Here is a 22,881-nt window from a genome sequence, read left to right as displayed (position 1 = left end):
GGGATTGCATTATACTATATGGAGGACTATGGGGAGTGTATTATACTATATGGAGGACTATGGGGTGCATTATTCTATATGGAGGACTATGGGAAAGTGCTCTATACTATATGCAGGACTATGGGCTGTGCATTATACTATATGGAGGACTATGGAGAGTGCATTATACTATATGGAGGACTATGGGGAGTGCATTATTCTATATGGAGGACCATGGGGAAGTGCATTATACTATATGGAGGACTATAGGGAGTGCATTATACTATATAGAGGACTATGGGGTACATTATTCTATCTGGAGGACTATGGGGAAGTGCATTATACCATATGGAGGACTATGGGGTGCATTATTCTATCAGGAGGACTATGGGGAAGTGCATTATACCATATGGAGGACTATGGGATGCATTATACTATACGGAGGACTATGGGATGCATTATACCATATGCAGGACTATGGATGCATTAAACTATATGGAGGACTATGGGGGTGCATTATACCATACGGAGGACTAGGGGGAGAGCATCATACTATATGGAGGACTATGGGGAGTGCATTATTCTATATGAAGGACTATAGGGAGTGCAATATAATATATGGAGGACTATGGAGAGTGCATTATACTACATGGAGGACTATGGTGAGTGCATTATACTATATGGAGGACTATGGGGTGCATTATTCTATATGGAGAACTATGGGGAAGTGCATTATACTATATGAAGGACTATGGGCTGTGTAGTATACTATATGGAGGACTATGGAGACTGTATTATACTATATGGAGGACTATGGGGAGTGCATTATTCTATATGGAGGACTGTGGGAAGTGTATTATGCTATGTGGAGGACTATGGAGAGTGCACTATACTATATGGAGGACTATGGGGAGTGCATTATACTATATGGAGAACTATGGGCAGTGCATTATACCATATGGAGGACTATGGGATGCATTATACTATATGAAGGAGTATGGGGGTGCATTATACAATATAGAGGACTGTGGGGAGTGCATTATACTATATGGAGGACTATGGAGAGTGCATTATACTATATGGAGGACTTTGGAGAATGCATTATACTATATAGAGGATTATGGAGAGTGCATAATACTATATGGAGGACTATGGGGAGGGCATTATACTATAAGGAGGACTATGGGGTGCATTATTCTATATGGAGAACTATGGGTTGTGCATTATACTATATGGAGGACTATGAGTTGTGCATTATACTATATGGAGGACTATGGAGAGTGCATTGTACTATATTTGGGACTATGGGGAGTGCATTATTCTATATGGAGGACTATGGGGTGCGTTATACTATGTAGTGGACTATGGAGAGTGCATTATACTATATGGAGGACTATGGGGAGTGCATCATACTATATTGAGTACTATGGGGAGTGCATTATACCATATGAAGGACTATGAGATGTATTATACTCTATGGAGGACTATGGGGTGCATTATTCTATATGGAGGACTATGGGGAAGTGCATTATACTATATGTAGGACTATGGGCTGTGCATTATACTATATGGAGGATTATGGAGAGTGTATTATACTATATGGAGGACTATGGGGAAGTGCATTATACTATATGGAGGACTATGGGGAGCGCATTATACTATATAGAGGACTATGGGGAGTGTATTATACTATATGGAGGACTATGGGCTGTGCATTTAACTTTATGGAGGACTATGGAGAGTGCATTATATTATATGGAAGACTATGGGGAGTTCATTATTCTTTATGGAGGACTATGGCGAAGTGCATTATACTATATGTAGGACTATGGAGAGTGCATTATACTATATGGAGGACTATGGGGAGTGCATTATACTATATGGAGGACTATGGGAAGTTCATTATACCATAAGGAGGACTATGGGATGCATTAAACCATATGGAGAACTATGGGATGCATTATACTATATGGAGGACTATGGGGGTCCATTATACAATATGGATGGCTATGGGGAGTGCATTATACTACATGGAGGACTATGGGAAGTGCATTATTCTATATGGAGGACTATGGGGAGTGCAATATACTATATGGAGGACTATGGGGTGCATTATACTAAATGAAGGACTATGGGCTGTGTATTATACTATATGGAGGACTATGGGAAGTGTATTATACTATATGGAGGACTACGGAGAGTGCACTATACTATATGAAGGACTATGGGGAGTGCATTATACTATATGAAGAACTATGGGGAGTGCATTATACCATAAGGAGGACTATGGGATGAATTATACCATATGAAGGACTATGGGGCTGCATTATACAATATAGAGGACTATGGGATGCATTATACTAAATGAGGACTATGGGGGTGCATTTTACAATATGGAGGACTGTGGGGAGTGCATTATACTATATGGAGGACTATGGGGAGTGCATTATTCTATATGGAGGACTATAGGGAGTGCATTATACTATATGGATGACTATGGGGAGTGATTTATACTATATGGAGGACTATGGGGAGTGCATTATACTATATGGAGGACTATGGGGAGTATATTATACTATATGGAGGACTATGGGGTGCATTATTCTATATGGAGGACTATGGGTTGTGCAATATACTATATGGAGGACTATGGAGAGTGCATTATACTATATTTTGGACTATGGGGAGTGCATTATTCTATATGAATGACTATGGGAAAGTGCATTATACTATATGGAGGACTATGGAGAGTGCATTATACGATATGGAGGACAATGGAGAGTGCATTATACTATATGGAGGACTATAGGGGTGCATTATACAATATGGAGGACTATGAAGAGTGCATTATACTATGTGGAGGACTATGGGGAGTGCATTATTCTATATGGAGGACTATGGAGAGTGCATTATACTACATGAAGGACTTTGGGGAGTGCATTATACCATATTGAGGACTATTGGATGCATTATACTACAATGAGGACTATGGGGGTGCATTATTCAAAATGTTGGACTATGGGGAGTGCATTATACTATATGGAGGACTATGGGGAGTGCATTATTCTATATGGAGAACTATCGGGAGTGCATTATACTGTATGGAGTATAATGTGGAGTGCAGTATACTGTATGGAGGATTATGGGGAGTGCATTATACTGTATGGTGGACTATGAGGCACATTATACTATACGGAAGACTATGGGGAGTGAATTGTACTCTAAGATGGACTATGGGGCACATTATGCTATATGGAGGACTATGGGGAGTGCATTATACTATAAGGAGGACTATGGGATGCATTATATTATATGGAGGACCATTGGGAGTGTATTATACTATATGAAGGACTATGCGGACTGCAGTATACTATATGGAAGACTATGGGGAGTGTATTTTACTATACAGAGGACTATGGTATGCATTATACCATATGGAGGACTATGGGATGCATTCTACTATATGGATGACTAAGGAATGCATTATATTATATGGAGGACTATGGGGAGTGCATTATGCTACATGGAGGACTATGGGATGCATTATACTATATGGAAAACTATGGGGATTGCATTATGCTATATGGAGGACTATGGGATGCATTATACTATATGGAAGACTATGGAATGGATAATATTATATGGAGGACTATGGGGAGTTCAATATACTGTATGGAGGACTATTGAGAGAGCATTATACTATATGAAGGACTGTGGGATGCATTATACTATATGGAGGACTATGGGATGCATTAAACTATATGGAGGACTATGGGGAGTGCATTATACTATATGGAGGAGTATGGGGAGAACATATACTATATGGAGGACTATGGTATTCATTATACTATATGGAGGACTATAGGGAGTGCATTATACTATATGGAGGACTATGGGATGCATTATGTTTTATGGAGGACTATGGGGAGTGCATTATTCTATATGGAGGAGTATGGGGAGAGCATATACTATATGGAGGACTATGGGATTTATTATACTATATGGAGGACTATAGGGAGTGCCTTATACTATATGGAGGACTATGGGATGCATTATGTTTTATGGAGGACTATGGGGAGTGCATTATACTATATGGAGGAGTATGGAGAGAGCATATACTATATGGAGGACTATGGGATTCATTATACTATATGGAGGACTATAGGGAGTGCATTATACTATATGGAGGACTATGGGATGCATTATGTTTTATGGAGGACTATGGGGAGTGCATTATTCTATATGGAGGAATATGGGGGTGCATAATACTATATGGAGGAATATGGGGAGTTTATTATACCATATTGTGGACTATGGGGAGTGCATTATACTATATAGTGGACTATGGGGAGTGCATTATACTATATGGAGGACTATGGGGAGTGAATTATACTATATGGAGGACTATGGGGGTCCATTATACTATATGGAGGACTATGGCGAGAGCATTATACTATATGGAGGACTATGGAGAGTGCATTATACTATATGGAGGACTACGGGGAGTACATTATACTATATGGAGGACTATGGGGAGTGCATTGTACTGTATGGAGGAGTATTGGGAGTGCATTATATTATATGAACGGCTATTGGGCACATTATACTATATGGAGTACTGTGGTGAGTGCATCATACTGTATGGAGGACTATGGGGAGTGCATTATACCATATGGAGCACTATGGGGAGTGCATTGTACTATATAGAGGACTATGGGGAGTGTATTACACTATATGGAGGACTATGGGGTGCATTGTACTATATAGAGGACTATGGGATGCATTATACTATATGGAGGACTATGGGGAGTGCATTATACTGTATGGAGGACTATGAGGAGTGCATTATGCTATATGAAGGACTATGGGATGCGTTATACTATATGAAGGACTATGGGATGCATTATACTATATGGACGACTATGGGGAGTGCATTATACTATATGGAGGACTATGGGATGCATTAAACTATATAGAGGATTATGGGGAGTACATTATACTATATGGAGGACTATGGGATGCATTATGTTATATGGAGGACTATGGGGAGTGCATTATACTATATGGAGGACTATGGGATGCATTATATTATATGGAGGATCATGGGAAGTTCATTATATTATATGGAGGACTATGGGGAGTGCATTATACTATATGGAGGACTATGGGATGCATTATATTATATTGAGGACTATGGGGAGTGCGTTATACTTTATGTAGGACTATGGGATGCATTATATTATATGGAGGACCATGGTAAGTTCATTATACTGTATGAAGGACTATGGGGAGTGCATTATACTATATGTAGGACTACGGGATGCATTATTTATATGAAGGACTATGAGGAGTGCATTTTACTATATGGAGGACTATGTCGTACATTATACTATATGGAGGACTATGGGGAGTGCATTATGCTATATAGAGGACTATGGGGAGTGAATTATACTGTATGGAGGACAATGTGGAGCATTATACTATATGGAGGACTATGAGGAGTGCATTATACTGTTTGGAGGACTATGTCATGTATTATACTATATGAAGGTCTATATGGTGCATTATACTATATGGAGGACTATGGGGAGTGTATTATACTATATGGAGGACTATGGGGAGTGCAGTATGCTATATGGAAGACTATGGGGAGTGCATTATACTATATGGAGGACTATGGGGAGTGCATTATACTATATAGAGGACTGTGGGGAGTCTATTAAACTATACGGAGGACTATGGGATGCATTATACCATATGAAGGAATATGTGATGCATTCTATTATATGGAGGATTATGGGGAGTGCATTATACTGTATGGAGGAATATGTGGTGCATTATACTATATGGAGTACTATGGGGAGTGCATTATACTATATGGAGGACTATGGGGAGTGCATTATACCATATGGAGGACTATGGGATGCATTATGTTATATGGAGCACTATGAGGAGTGCATTTTACTATATGGAGGACTATGGGGGTGCATTACACTATATGGAGGACTATGGCGAGAGCATTATACTATATGGAGGACTATGGAGAGTGCATTATACTATATGGAGGACTATGGGGAATGCATTATACTATATGGAGGACTATGGGGAATGCATTATTCTGTATGGAGGACTATGGGGAGTACATTATATTATATGGAGGGCTATGGGGCACATTATACTATATGGAGGACAAGGGGGAGTGCATTATACTGTATGGAGGACTATGGGGAGTGCATTATACTATATAGAGGACTATATGATGCATTATATTATATGAAGGACTATGGGGAGTGCATTATACAATATAAAACACTATGGGGAGTACATTATACTATATGGAGGACTATGGGGAGTGTATTATACTATATGGAGGACTATGGGATGCATTGTACTATATAGAGGACTATGGGATGCATTATACTATATGGAGGATTATTGGGAGTGCATTATACTGTATGGAGGACTATGAGGAGTGCATTATACTATATGAAGGACTATGGGATGCATTGTACTATATGGAGGACTATGGGGATTGAATTATACTGTATGGAGGACTATGAGGAGTGCATTATACTATAAGGAGGACTATATGAAGTGCACTATACTATATGGAGGACTACGGTATGTATTATACTGTATAGAGGACTATGGGGATTACATTATATTATATGGAGGACTATGGGATGCATTATGCTATATGGAGGACTATGGGGAGTGCATTATTCTATATGGAGGACTATGGGATGCATTATATTATATGGAGGACCATGGGGAGTTCATTATAATATATGGAGGACCATGGGGAGTGCATTATACTGTATGGAGGACTATGGGAAGCATAATATTATATGGAGGACTATGGGGAGTGCATTATACTATATGGAGGACTATGGGATGCATTATATTATATGGAGGACCATGGGGAGTTCATTATACTTTATGGAGGACTATGGGGAGTGCATTAAACTGTATGTAGCAGTATGGGGAGTGTATTATACTATTTGGAGGACTATGGGATGCATTATTTTATATGAAGGACTATGAGGAGTGCAATATGCTATATGGATGAGTATGTGGTCCATTATACTATAATGAGGACTATGGGGAGTGCATTATGCTATATGGATGACTCTGGGGAGTGGATTATACTGTATGGAGGACTATGTGGTGCATTATACTATATGGAGGACTATGTGGTGCATTGTACTATATGAAGGACTATGGTGAGTTCATTATAGTATATGGAGGACTATGGGGAGTGCATTATACTATATGGAGGACTATGGGGAGTTCATTATACTGTATGGAGGACTATGTGGTGTATTATACTATATGGAGGACTATGTAGTGCATTATACTATATGGAGGACTATGGGGAGTGTATTATACTATATGAAAGACTATGGGGAATGCAGTATTGTATATGGAAGACTAAGTGGAGTGCATTATACTATATTGAGGACTATGGGGAGTGTATTATACTATATAGAGGACTGTGGGGAGTCAATTATACTATACGGAGGACTATGGGATGCATTATACTATGTGGAGGAATATGGGATGCATACTATTATATTAAGGACTATGGGGAGTGCATTATACTATATGGATAACTATGGGGAGTGCATTATACTGTATGGAGGACTATGTGGTGCATTATACTATAAGGAGTACTATGGGGAGTGCAATATACTATATGGAGGACTATGGGGAGTGCATTATACTGTATGGAGGACTATGTGGTGCATTATACTATAAGGAGGACTATGGGGAGTGCATTATACTATATGAAGGACTATAGGGAGTGCATTATACTATATGGAGGACTATGGGGAGTGGATTATACTGTATGGAGGACTTTGTGGTGCATTATACTATATGGAGGACTATGTGGTGCATTATACTATATGGAGGACTATGGGGAGTGTATTATACTATATGGAGGACTATGGGGAGCGCAGTATGCTATATGGAAGACTATGGGGAGAATATTATACTATATAGAGGACTGTGGGGAATCCATTATACTATATGGAGGACTACGGCATGCATTATATTATATGGAGGACTATGTGGAATGCATTATGCTATATGGAGGACTATGGGATGCATTATACTATATGGAGAACTATGGGGAGCATATTATACTATATGGAGGACTATGGGATGCATTATACTATATGGAGGAATGTGGGACGCATTCTATTTTATGGAGGACTATGGGAAGTGCATTATACTGTATGGAGTACTATGTGGTGCATTATCCTATATGGAAGACTATGGGGACATTATTATACTATATAGAGGACTGTGGGGAATCCATTATACTATATGGAGGACTACGGCATGCATTATATTATATGGAGGACTATGGGGAATGCATTATGCTATATGGAGGACTATGGGATGCATTATACTATATGGAGGACTATGGGGAGTGTATTATACTATATGGAGGATTATGGGATGCATTATACTATATAGAGGACTGTGGGGAGTCCATTATACTATATGGAGGACTATGGGATGCATTATATTATATGGAGGACTATGGGGGGGTGCATTATGCTATATGGAGAACTATGGGATGCATTATACTATATGGAGGACTATGGGGAGTGTATTATACTATATGGAGGAGTATGGGATGCATTATACCATATGGAGGACTATGGGGAGTGCATTATACTTTATGGAGGACTATGGGGAGTCCATTATACTATATGGAGGACTATGGGATGCATTATTATATGGAGGACTATGGGGAGTGCATTGTAATACACTGCTCAAAAAAATGAAGCAAACACTCAAATAACCCATCCTAGATCTGAAAGAATGAAATATTCTCATTGAATATTTTGTTCTGTACAAAGTTGAATGTGCTGACAACAAAATCACACAAAAGTCATCAATGAAAATCAAATTTATTAAGCAATGGAGGCCTGGATTTGGAGTCACCCCCAAAATTAAAGTGGAAAAACACACTACAGGCTGATCCAACTTTGATGTAATGTCCTTAAAACAAGACAAAATGAGGCTCAGTATTGTGTGTGGCCTCCACGTGCCTGCATGACCTCCCTACAATGCCTGGGCATGCTCCTGATGAGGTTGCGGATGGTCTCCTGCGGGATCTCCTCCCAGACCTGGACTAAAGCATCCGCCAACTCCTGGACAGTCTGTGGTGCAACATGACGTTGGTGGATGGAGCGAGACATGATGTCCCAGATGTGCTCAATCAGATTCAGGTCTGGGGAACGGGCGGGACAGTCCATAACCTCAATGCCTTCATCTTGCAGGAACTGCTGACACACTCCAGCCACATGAGGTCTGGCATTGTCCTGCATTAGGAGGAACCCAGGGCCAACCACACCAGCATATGGTCTCACAAGGGGTCTGAGGATCTCATCTTGGTACCTAATGGCAGTCAGGCTACCTCTGGCGAGCACATGGAGGGCTGTGCGGCCCTCCAAAGAAATGCCACCCCACACCATTACTGACCCACTGCCAAACCGGTCATGCTGAAGGATGTTGCAGGCAGCAGATCGCTCTCCACGGCGTCTCCAGACTCTGTCACGTCTGTCACACGTGCTCAGTGTGAACCTGCTTTCATCTGTGAAGAGCACAGGGCGCCAGTGGCGACTTTGCCAATCCTGGTGTTCTAAGGCAAATGCCAAGCGTCCTGCACGGTGTTGGGCTGTGAGCACAACCCTCATCTGTGGACATCCGGCCCTCATTCCAACCTCATGGAGTCGGTTTCTAACCGTTTGTGCAGACACATGCAGATTTGTGGCCTGTTGGAGGTCATTTTGCAGGGCTCTGGCAGTGCTCCTCCTGTTCCTCCTAGCACAAAGGCGGAGGTAGCGGTCCTGCTGCTGGGTTGTTGCCCTCCTACGGCCTCCTCCATGTCTCCTGGTGTACTGGCCTGTCTCCTGGTAGCGCCTCCAGCCTCTGGACACTACGCTGACAGACACAGCAAGCCTTCTTGCCACAGCTCGCATTGATGTGCCATCCTGGATGAGCTGCACTACCTGAGCAACTTCTGTGGGTTGTAGAGTCCGTCTCTTGCTACCACGAATGTGAAAGCACAACCAACATTCAAAAGTGACCAAAACATCAGCCAGAAAGCATTGGTACTGAGCTGTGGTCTGTGGTCCCCACCTGCAGAACCACTCCTTTATTGAGGGTGTCTTGATAATTGCCAATAATTTCCATCTATTGTCTATTCCATTTGCACAACAAAATATGAAATTAATTGTCAATCAGTGTTGCTTCCTAAGTGGACAGTTTGATTTCACAGAAGTTTGATTTACGTGGAGTTATATTCTGTTGTTTAAGTGTTCCCTTTATTTTTTGAGCAGTGTATATGGAGGACTATGGGGAGTGCATTATACTATATGGAGGACTATGGGATGCATTATATTATATGGAGGACTATGTGGAGTGCATTATACTATATGGAGGACTATGGGGAGTGTATTATACTATATAGAGGATTGTGGGGAGTCCATTATACTATATGGAGGACTATGGGATGCATTATACCATATGGAGGACTATGGGATGCATTATATTATATGGAGGACTATGGTTTGCATTATAGTATAGAGAGGACTATGGGGAGTGTATTATACTATGTGGAGGACTATGGAACGCATTATACTATATGGAGGACTATGGGGAAAGCTTTATACTATATGGAGGACTGTGTGGTGCATTATACTATATGGAGGACTATGGGGAGTGCATTATACTGTATGGAGGACTATGTTGTGCATTATATTAAATGGAGGACTATGGGGAGTGCATTATACTATATGGAGGACTATGGTGTTGTGGTGTTGCTATCAGAGTGTCAAGAGTGGGAGAAGAGGGTTGCATTGACAATCCAACACAATGGGCAGCAATTTGAACACATTTTATAAGTGGTCATAAAGTTACATTAAAACCAAGCACACCATTGTTTTTCTTATCAAATTCTCAATAAGTTTGATGTGTCACATGACCCTCTTTCCTTTGAAAAAAATAAAGTTGGATCCAAAATGGCCGACTTCAAAATAGCCGCCATGGTCACCACCCATCTGGAAAAGTTTTCCCCTCACATATACTAATGTGCCACAAACAGGAAGTTGATATTACCAACCATTCCCATTTAATTTAGGTGTATCCATGTAAATGGCCCACCCTGTATATAATCAGAATGGGGGGGTCCAAATCTTGCTCCGGGACCCATCAGCCTCGTTACGCCACTGGTTATATATTATACTAGCTATTGAACCCCTTCTACGCCCGGGTGGTGAGCATTTTTATTGGTATATTTCTGGCGCCATTTTTTTTTAAGACACTGTCTGCAAATTCGCATATACATTGTCTTCAATAAAATAGCGCCGGATAAGCGCCATTTTACTGAAGTAATGTACTACAACGTCAACACAGCAGTGCACACGTGCCAGCCAAAGGGATAATGGTGATGGGTGGTGCATGCGCACTGCTATGTTGACGTTGTAGTACATTACTTCAATAAAATGGCGCTGGAGTCAGCGTTTGCGCTTATCCGGCGCTATTTTATTGAAGACACTGTATATGCGAATTTGCAGACAGTGTCTTAAAAAAATGGTGCCGGATAGCATGGTATAGGCATACACTGAGTCCGGGTCATTCTATTGAAGTATTGTACTACAAAATTAAAGGGAACCTGTCACCAGAAGTAACACCGTTAACCTGCACATATGTGATTAATCTGCAGGTTAATAGCGTTATTATGTTGCCCGACGCCTGCACGTAGTCGAATGCAGCAGGGAGAAAATAAACCTTCCTGGTATATGATCCCCCAATCCTGGTCCACTTCTTGGTATATGCTCCACCCCATCCTTGTATATGTTCCCCCAATCCTTGTATATGCTCCCCCCATACTGGTATAAGCTCCCCCCATACTGGTATATGCTCCCTCCATCCTGGTATATGCTCCCTCCATCCTGGTATATGCTCCCCCATCCTGGTATATGCTCTCCCCATCCTGGTATATGCTCCCCCATCCTAGTATATACCCCCCATCCTGGTATATGCTCCCCCCATCCTGGTATATGCTCCCCCATCCTGTTATATGCTCCCTCCATCCTGGTATATGTTCCCCCATCCTGGTATAACTTCCCCATCCTGGTATATGCTCCCCCCATCCTGGTATATGCTCCCTCCATCCTGGTATATGCTCCCTCCATCCTCGTATATGCTTCCCCTATCCTGGTATATGCTCCCCCAATCCTGGTATATGCTCCCCCAGTCCTCGCATATGCTCCCTCCATCCTGTTATATGCCCCCCATCCTGGTATGTGCTACACCCATCCTGGTATATGCTGCCTCAATCCTCGTATATATGCCCCCCCACCCTGATATATGTCCCCCCATCCTGGTATATGCTTCCCTACCCTGGTATATGCTCCCCCAATTCTTGTATATGCTCCCTCCATCCTGGCATATGCTCCCCCATCCTGGTATATGCTTCCCTATCCTGGTATATGCCCCCCCATCCTGTTATATGCTCCCTCCATCCTGGTATATGCCCCCATCCTGGTATATGCTCCCCCGATCCTGGTATATGCTCCCCCCATCCTGGTATATCCCCCCATCCTGGTATATGCTCCTTCCCATCCTGGTATATGCTCCCCCCATCCTGGTATATGCTCCCGCTATCCTGGCATGTGCTCCCCCCATCCTGGTATATGCTCCCCCATCCTGGTATATGCTCCCCCCCATCCTGGTATATGCCCCACATCCTGGTATATCCCCACATTCTGGTATATGCTCCCCGTTATATGCTCCCCCATCCTGGTATATGCTCCCCCATCCTGGTATATGCTCCCCCCATCCTGGTATATGCCCCCCATCCTGGTATATGCTCCCCCTCATCCTGGTATATGCTCCCCCCATCCTGGTATATGCTCCCCCCATCCTGGTATATGCCCCCTCCATCCTGGTATATGTCCCCCATCCTGGTATGTGCTCCCCCCATCCTGGTATATACCCCCCATCCTGGTATATGCTCCCCCCATCCTGGTATATGCTCCCCCTATCCTGTTATATGCTCCCACCATCCTGGTATATGCTCCCCCATCCTGGTATATACTTCCCCATCCTGGTATATGCTCCCCCCATACTGGTATATGCTCCCCCCATCCTGGTATATGCTCCCTCCATCCTGGTATATGCTCCCTCCATCCTCGTATATGGTTCCCCTATCCTGGTATATGCTCCCTCCATTCTGGTATATGCCCCCCCATTCTGGTATACACTCCATCCATCCTGGTATATGCTGCCTTAATCCTCGTATATGCCTCCCCACCCTGGTATATGCTCCCCATCCTGGTATATGCTTCCCTACCCTGGTATATGCTCCCCCAATTCTTGTATATGCTCCCTCCATCCTGGTATATGCCCCCCATCTTGTTATATGCTCCCTCCATCCTGGTATAATCTCCCCCCATCCTGGTATATGCTCCCCCATCCTGGTATATGCTCCCCCCATCCTGGTATATGCTCCCCCTATCCTGGTATATCCCCCATCCTGGTATATGCTCCTCCCCATCCTGATATATGCTCCCCCCATACTGGTATATGTTCCCCCATCCTGGTATATGCTCCCCCCCATCCTGGTATATGCTCCCTCCATCCTCGTATATGGTTCCCCTATCCTGGTATATGCTCCCTCCATTCTGGTATATGCCCCCCCATTCTGGTATACACTCCACCCATCCTGGTATATGCTGCCTCAATCCTCGTATATGCCTCCCCACCCTGGTATATGCCCCCCATCCTGGTATATGCTTCCCTACCCTGGTATATGCTCCCCCAATTCTTGTATATGCTCCCTCCATCCTGGTATATGCCCCCCATCTTGTTATATGCTCCCTCCATCCTGGTATATTCTCCCCCCATCCTGGTATATGCTCCCCCATCCTGGTATATGCTCCCCCCATCCTGGTATATGCTCCCCCTATCCTGGTATATCCCCTCATCCTGGTATATGCTCCTCCCCATCCTGGTATATGCTCCCCCCATACTGGTATATGTTCCCCCATCCTGGTATATGCTCCCCCCCATCCTGGTATATGATCCCCCAATCCTGGTCCCCTTCTTGGTATATGCTCCCCCCCATCCTTGTATATGTTCCCCCAATCCTCGTATATGCTCCCCCCATACTGGTATAAGCTCCCCCCATACTGGTATATGCTCCCTCCATCCTGGTATATGCTCCCTCCATCCTGGTATATGCTCCCCCATCTTGGTATATGCTCTCCCCATCCTGGTATATGCTCCCCCATCCTGGTATATACCCCCCCATCCTGGTATATGCTCCCCCCATCCTGGTATATGCTCCCCCCATCCTGTTATATGCTCCCTCCATCCTGGTATATGCTCCCCCATCCTGGTATATACTTCCCCATTCTGGTATATGCTCCCCCCATCCTGGTATATACCCCCCATCCTGGTATATGCTCCCCCCATCCTGGTATATGCTCCCCCCATCCTGTTATATGCTCCCTCCATCCTGGTATATGCTCCCCCATCCTGGTATATACTTCCCCATTCTGGTATATGCTCCCCCCATCCTGGTATATGCTCCCTCCATCCTGGTATATGCTCCCTCCATCCTCATATATGCTTCCCCTATCCTGGTATATGCTCCCCCAATCCTGGTATATGCTCCCCCCATCCTGGTATATGCTCCCCCATCCTGGTATATGCCCCCTCCATCCTGGTATATGTCCCCCATCCTGGTATGTGCTCCCCCCATCCTGGTATATACCCCCCATCCTGGTATATGCTCCCCCCATCCTGGTATATGCTCCCGCTATCCTGTTATATGCTCCCACCATCCTGGTATATGCTCCCCCATCCTGGTATATACTTCCCCATCCTGGTATATGCTCCCCCCATACTGGTATATGCTCCCCCCATCCTGGTATGTGCTCCCTCCATCCTGGTATATGCTCCCTCCATCCTCGTATATGGTTCCCCTATCCTGGTATATGCTCCCTCCATTCTGGTATATGCCCCCCCATTCTGGTATACACTCCATCCATCCTGGTATATGCTGCCTTAATCCTCGTATATGCCTCCCCACCCTGGTATATGTCTCCCATTCTGGTATATGCTTCCCTACCCTGGTATATGCTCCCCCAATTCTTGTATATGCTCCCTCCATCCTGGTATATGCCCCCCATCTTGTTATATGCTCCCTCCATCCTGGTATATTCTCCCCCCATCCTGGTATATGCTCCCCCATCCTGGTATATGCTCCCCCCATCCTGGTATATGCTCCCCCTATCCTGGTATATCCCCCCATCCTGTTATATGCTCCTCCCCATCCTGGTATATGCTCCCCCCATACTGGTATATGTTCCCCCATCCTGGTATATGCTCCCCCCCATCCTGGTATATGCTCCCTCCATCCTCGTATATGGTTCCCCTATCCTGGTATATGCTCCCTCCATTCTGGTATATGCCCCCCCATTCTGGTATACACTCCACCCATCCTGGTATATGCTGCCTCAATCCTCGTATATGCCTCCCCACCCTGGTATATGCCCCCCATCCTGGTATATGCTTCCCTACCCTGGTATATGCTCCCCCAATTCTTGTATATGCTCCCTCCATCCTGGTATATGCCCCCCATCTTGTTATATGCTCCCTCCATCCTGGTATATTCTCCCCCCATCCTGGTATATGCTCCCCCATCCTGGTATATGCTCCCCCCATCCTGGTATATGCTCCCCCTATCCTGGTATATCCCCTCATCCTGGTATATGCTCCTCCCCATCCTGGTATATGCTCCCCCATACTGGTATATGTTCCCCCATCCTGGTATATGCTCCCCCCCATTCTGGTATATGATCCCCCAATCCTGGTCCCCTTCTTGGTATATGCACCCCCCCATCCTTGTATATGTTCCCCCAATCCTCGTATATGCTCCCCCCATACTGGTATAAGCTCCCCCCATACTGGTATATGCTCCCTCCATCCTGGTATATGCTCCCTCCATCCTGGTATATGCTCCCCCATCTTGGTATATGCTCTCCCCATCCTGGTATATGCTCCCCCATCCTGGTATATACCCCCCCATCCTGGTATATGCTCCCCACATCCTGGTATATGCTCCCCCCATCCTGTTATATGCTCCCTCCATCCTGGTATATGCTCCCCCATCCTGGTATATACTTCCCCATTCTGGTATATGCTCCCCCCATCCTAGTATATACCCCCCCATCCTGGTATATGCTCCCCCCATCCTGGTATATGCTCCCCCCATCCTGTTATATGCTCCCTCCATCCTGGTATATGCTCCCCCATCCTGGTATATACTTCCCCATTCTGGTATATGCTCCCCCCATCCTGGTATATACCCCACCATCCTGGTATATGCTCCCCCAATCCTGGTATATGCTCCCCCCATCCTGTTATATGCTCCCTCCATCCTGGTATATGCTCCCCCATCCTGGTATATACTTCCCCTATCCTGGTATATGCTCCCCAATCCTGGTATATGCTCCCCCAATCCTCGTATATGCTCCCTCCATCCTGTTATATGCCCCCCCATCCTGGTATATGCTCCACCCATCCTGGTATATGCTGCCTCAATCCTCGTATATGCCCCCCCACCCTGGTATATGTCCCCCCATCCTGGTATATGCTTCCCTACCCTGGTATATGCTCACCCAATTCTTGTATATGCTCCCTCCATCCTGGTATATGCCCCCCCATCCTGGTATATGCTTCCCTATCCTGGTATATGCCCCCCCATCCTGTTATATGCTCCCTCCATCCTGGTATGTGTCCCCATCCTGGTATATACTCCCCCATCCTGGTATATGCTCCCCCCATCCTGGTATATGCTCCTCCCCATCCTGGTATATGCTCCCCCCATCCTGGTATATGCCCCCCATTCTGGTATATGCCCCCCATCCTGGTATGTGCTCCCCCCATCCTGGTATATGCTCCCTCCATCCTGGTATATGCTCCCTCCATCCTCGTATATGCTTCCCCTATCCTGGTATATGCTCCCCCAATCCTGGTATATGCTCACCCAATGCTAGTATATGCTCCCTCCATCCTGGTATATGCCCCCCATTCTGGTATATGCTCCCCCCTATCCTGTTATATGCTCCCTCCATCCTGGTATATGCTCCCCCATCCTGGTATATACTTCCCCATCCTGGTATATGCTCCCCCCATCCTGGTATATGCTCCCCCCATCCTGGTATATGCTCCCTCCATCCTGATATATGCTCCCTCCATCCTCGTATATGCTTACCCTATACTGGTATATGCCCCCCATCCTGGTATATGCCCCCCATCCTGGTATATCCCCACATTCTGGTATATGCTCCCCCGTTATATGCTCCCCCATCCTGGTATATGCTCCCCCATCCTGGTATATGCTCCCCCCATCCTGGTATATGCCCCCCATCCTGGTATATGTCCCCCATCCTGGTATGTGCTCCCCCCATCCTGGTATATACCCCACATCCTGGTATATGCTCCCCCCATCCTGGTATATGCTCCCACTATCCTGTTATATGCTCCCACCATCCTGGTATATGCTCCCCCATCCTGGTATATACTTCCCCATCCTGGTATATGCTTCCCCCATCCTGGTATATGCTCCCCCCATCCTGGTATATGCTCCATCCATCCTGGTATATGCTCCCTCCATCCTCGTATATGCTCCCCTATCCTGGTATATGCTCCCTCCATTCTGGTATATGCCCCCCCATTCTGGTATACACTCCACCCATCCTGGTATATGCTGCCTCAATCCTCGTATATGCCTCCCCACCCTGGTATATGCCCCCCATCCTGGTATATGCTTCCCTACCCTGGTATATGCTACCCCAATTCTTGTATATGCTCCCTCCATCCTGGTATATGCCCCCCATCTTGTTATATGCTCCCTCCATCCTGGTATATTCTCCCCCCATCCTGGTATATGCTCCCCCATCCTGGTATATGCTCCCCCCATCCTGGTATATGCTCCCCCTATCCTGGTATATCCCCCCATCCTGGTATATGCTCCTCCCCATCCTGGTATATGCTCCCACCATACTGGTATATGTTCCCCCATCCTGGTATATGCTCCCCCCCATCCTGGTATATGATCCCCCAATCCTGGTCCCCTTTTTGGTATATGCTCCCCCCCATCCTTGTATATGTTCCCCCAATCCTCGTATATGCTCCCCCCATACTGGTATAAGCTCCCCCCATACTGGTATATGCTCCCCCATCTTGGTATATGCTCTCCCCATCCTGGTATATGCTCCCCCATCCTGGTATATACCCCCCCATCCTGGTATATGCTCCCCCCATCCTGGTATATGCTCCCCCCATCCTGTTATATGCGCCCTCCATCCTGGTATATGCTCCCCCATCCTGGTATATACTTCCCCATTCTGGTATATGCTCCCCCCATCCTGTTATATGCTCCCTCCATCCTCATATATGCTTCCCCTATCCTGGTATATGCTCCCCCAATCCTGGTATATGCTCCCCCAATCCTCGTATATGCTCCCTCCATCCTGTTATATGCCCCCCCATCCTGGTATATGCTCAACCCATCCTGATATATGCTGCCTCAATCCTCGTATATGCCCCCCCACCCTGGTATATGTCCCCCCATCCTGGTATATGCTTCCCTACCCTGGTATATGCTCACCCAATTCTTGTATATGCTCCCTCCATCCTGGTATATGCCCCCTATCCTGGTATATGCTTCCCTATCCTGGTATATGCCCCCCCATCCTGTTATATGCTCCTTCCATCCTGGTATGTGCCCCCATCCTGGTATATGCTCCCCCATCCTGGTATATGCTCCCCCCATCCTGGTATATGCTCCTCCCCATCCTGGTATATGCTCCCCCCATCCTGGTATATGCTCCCGCTATCCTGGCATATGCTCCCCCCATCCTGGTATATGCTCCCCCATCCTGATATATGCTCCCCCCAATCCTGGTATATGCCCCCCATCCTGGTATATCCGCCCATTCTGGTATATGCTCCCCCATCCTGGTATATGCTCCCCCATCCTGGTATATGCTCCCCCTATCCTGGTATATGCCCACCATCCTGGTATATGCTCCCCCTTATCCTGGTATATGCTCCCCCCATCCTGGTATATGCTCTCCCCATCCTGGTATATGCCTCCCATCCTGATATATGCCCCTCATCCTGGTATGTGCTCCCCCCATCCTGGTATATACCCCCCATCCTGGTATATGCTCCCCCCATCCTGGTATATGCTCCCCCTATCCTGTTATATGCTCCCTCCATCCTGGTATATGCTCCCCCATCCTGGTATATACTTCCCCATCTTGGTATATGCTCCCCCCATCCTGGTATATGCTCCCCCCATCCTGGTATATGCTCCCTCCATCCTGGTATATGCTCCCCCTATCCTGGTATATGCTCCCCCAATCCTGGTATATGCTCCTCCAATCCTCGTATATGCTCCCTCCATCCTGGTATATGCCCCCCCATCCTGGTATATGCTCCACCCATCCTGGTATATGCTGCCTCAATCCTCGTATATGCCCCTCCACCCTGGTATATGCCCCCCATCCTGGTATTTGCTTCCCTACCCTGGTATATGCTCCCCCAATTCTTGTATATGCTCCCTCCATCCTGGTATATGCCCCCCATCCTGTTATATACTCCCTCCATCCTGGTATATGCTCCCCCCATCATGGTATATGCTCCCCCATCCTGGTATATGCTCCCCCCATCCTGGTATATGCTCCCCCTATCCTGGTATATCCCCCCATCCTGGTATATGCTCCTCCCCATCCTGGTATATGCTCCCCCCATACTGGTATATGCTCCCCCATCCTGGTATATGCTCCCCCCCATCCTGGTATATGCCCCCCATCCTGGTATATGCCCCCCATCCTGGTATATCCCCCCATCCTGGTATATGTTCCCCCCATCCTGGTATATGCTCCCCCATCCTGGTATATGCTCCCCCCATCCTCGTACATGCCCCTCCATCCTGGTATATGCTCCCCCTCATCCTGGTATATGCTCCCCCTACCCTGGTATATGCTCCCCCCTTCCTGGTATATGCCCCCCATCCTGGTATATGCCCCCATCCAGGTATGTGCTCCCCCCATCCTGGTATATGCTCCCCCCATCCTTATATATGTCACCCCCATCCTGGTATATTCTCCCCCCATCCTGGTATATGCTCCCCCCTATCCTGGTATATGTCACTCCCCCATCCTGGTATGTCGCCCCCTGATCCTTGTATATGCTCCCTCCCATCCTGGTATATGTCACCCCCGATCCTGGTATATCGTCCCCCCCATCCTGGTATATACTTCCCCTCATCCTGGTATATGCTCCACCCCATCCTAGTATATGTCAACCCCCAATCCTGGTATATGCTCCCCCCATCCTGGTATATGTCACCCCCCGATCGTGGTATGTGCTCCCCCCATCCTGGTATATGTCACCCCCGATCCTGGTATATGCTACCCCCATACTGATATATGCTCCCCCTCATTAGGTATATGCTCCCCCATCCTGGTATATGCTCCCCCTCATTCTGGTATATGCTCCCCCCATTCTGGTATATGCTCCCCCCATCCTGGTATATGCCCCCCCCATCCTGGTATATGCTCCCCTTCATCCTGGTATATGCTTCCTCCATCCATGTATATGCTCCCCCCATCATGGAGAACAAGGAAGCACAAAAGAACTTCATGAAAACATGAAAATACAAAATCTTTATTGAAAAAAATCAAGAATAGAAAAAATGGAAAACACTCAGAGGCATAAAATTAAAAACAATGGAGGAGCATGGAGACGAGGAACAGGTTAAATGTACTGCCCTATGTAAATCAATTGCCTGAAGGCAAAATATGGCACTGCAAAAAGAGGTCATAAAGAGGTAGCTCAAGTGTCTATCCAATTGAAAGGTCGCACAGTGAGAGACTTCTGTTTAATGCAGGTTCTAATATAGAAGCATTTTCCCAAAGTGGATGCAAGTATGACACTCAGTACATTAATAGAAATAAGTGTCATGAAAGACAATATAGTCAAAGTGACAACCAATCCAATATATAATATGAAAAGGTTCCATACTTACAGCCGCTGTGGTTGCGTCGCCGCACCTCGCTCCTGCTCTACCCCAGCATCCTGGTATATGCTCCCCCCCATCCTGGTATATGCTCCCCCTCATCCTGGTATATGCTCCCCCCCATCCTGATATATGCTCCCCCTCATCCTGGTATATGCTCTCACCCATCCTGGTATATGCTCCCCGTCATCCTGGTATATGCTCTCCCCCATCCTGGTATATGCTCCCCTCCATCCTGGTATATGTCACCGCCGAACCTGGTATATGCTCCCCCCCATCCTGGTATATGTCACCCCCCAATCCTGGTATATGCTCCCCGTCATCCTGGTATATGCTCCCCCTCATTCTGGTATATATGCTCCCCCCCATCCTGGTATATGTCACCCCCCAATCCTGGTATATGCTCCCCCTCATCCTGGCATATGCCGCCCCCCATCCTGGTATATGTCACCCCCTCATCCTGGTATATGCTCCCCCCATCCTGGTATATGTCACCCCCGATCCTGGTATATGCTCCCCCCCATCCTGGTATATGTCACCCCCCAATACTGGTATATGCTCCCCCTCATCCTGGTATATGCCCCCCCCCATCCTGGTATATGTCACCCCCGATCCTGGTATATGTCACCCCCTCATCCTGGTATGTGCTCCCCCTCCATCCTGGTATATGTCACCCCGGATCCTGGTATATGCTCCCCCTCATCCTGGTATATGTCACCCCCAATCTTGGTATATGCTCCCCCTCATCCTGGTATATGTCACCCCCAATCCTGGTATATGCTCCCCCTCATCCTGGTATATGCTCCCCCCCCCATCCTGGTATATGTCACCCCCGATCCTGGTATATGTCACCCCCCCCCCGATCCTGCCTGTCCTGCTCATCCATCCACAAACACTCCTACTCACCCTTCCCCCGCAGCACATCGTCTGTGTTAAATATGTAAATAAAATGGCGCTGGAGTCAGTGTGTGCACATACTGCGCTATTTGGCGCCATTTTGTTGAAGACACTGCGAATTTGTCTTCAACAAAATGGTGCTGGATATCGCGCTATGCGCTGGCTCCGGCACAGACTCCTCCTTAAGCCTCGCCGGAGACGTGGTCAGCGCCTATGCACATGGTGATCTCCGGCGACGCACTCTTCCTCCAGCCTCGTCCTCCCGGCGCAGACTATAGAGGCTTAGGACAGAAGGACTCATCCCTGGATATATATATCTCATCTCTCCCAATTACATGGAGTCTATTAGGATCCCTGATCTATTATGTGTCGCCATCTGCACAGATCCAATGTCACACAAAAGGAAGCGACATTTTTAGCGAGTAAACAGCGCATTCCGTCCTGTGCTGATCTACAGCGCCATCTAGAGGCTGATCAGCGGCGCATCAGCTCAGCCTACTCGTTTTCATCTTCGCACCAGATGACGCGTTACCGGGATAAAATATGATTGGGTCCCAGTGAAAATACAAGACTGGGAGCCGGCTGCTCTGCTCCAATCGTCGCGCTTTGGAAGATACCAACTCTTTGTAGCCCTCAGGGGGAGCTGAGGAGAATAAATTGTTATTGTTTGTAAAAGTGCAGATATTTAATGAACTGATAGGTAAAATAAAGATGCGGCTGCGATCAGTGACGGGACAGAGTAAGAGCGGCCGCTGCAGTTCCCCCCCGTGCTCAGATCAGTGGTAGACGCGACTCCTCCTCCGCCTTCGGAAGCCGGAAGTGGCAGGCAGTGTTGTGAGAGAGGAGCAGAGAGACAGGTGGGTGATTGGTGCTGTGTGCGCTGC

Source organism: Phyllobates terribilis, unplaced genomic scaffold (genome assembly GCF_046119375.1).
Source record: "Phyllobates terribilis strain yellow unplaced genomic scaffold, ASM4611937v1 Scaffold_19__1_contigs__length_20705806, whole genome shotgun sequence".
Classification (NCBI taxonomy): domain Eukaryota; kingdom Metazoa; phylum Chordata; class Amphibia; order Anura; family Dendrobatidae; genus Phyllobates; species Phyllobates terribilis.
The sequence above is the reverse complement of the archived record's forward strand: the minus strand, read 5'-3'. Positions refer to the sequence as shown.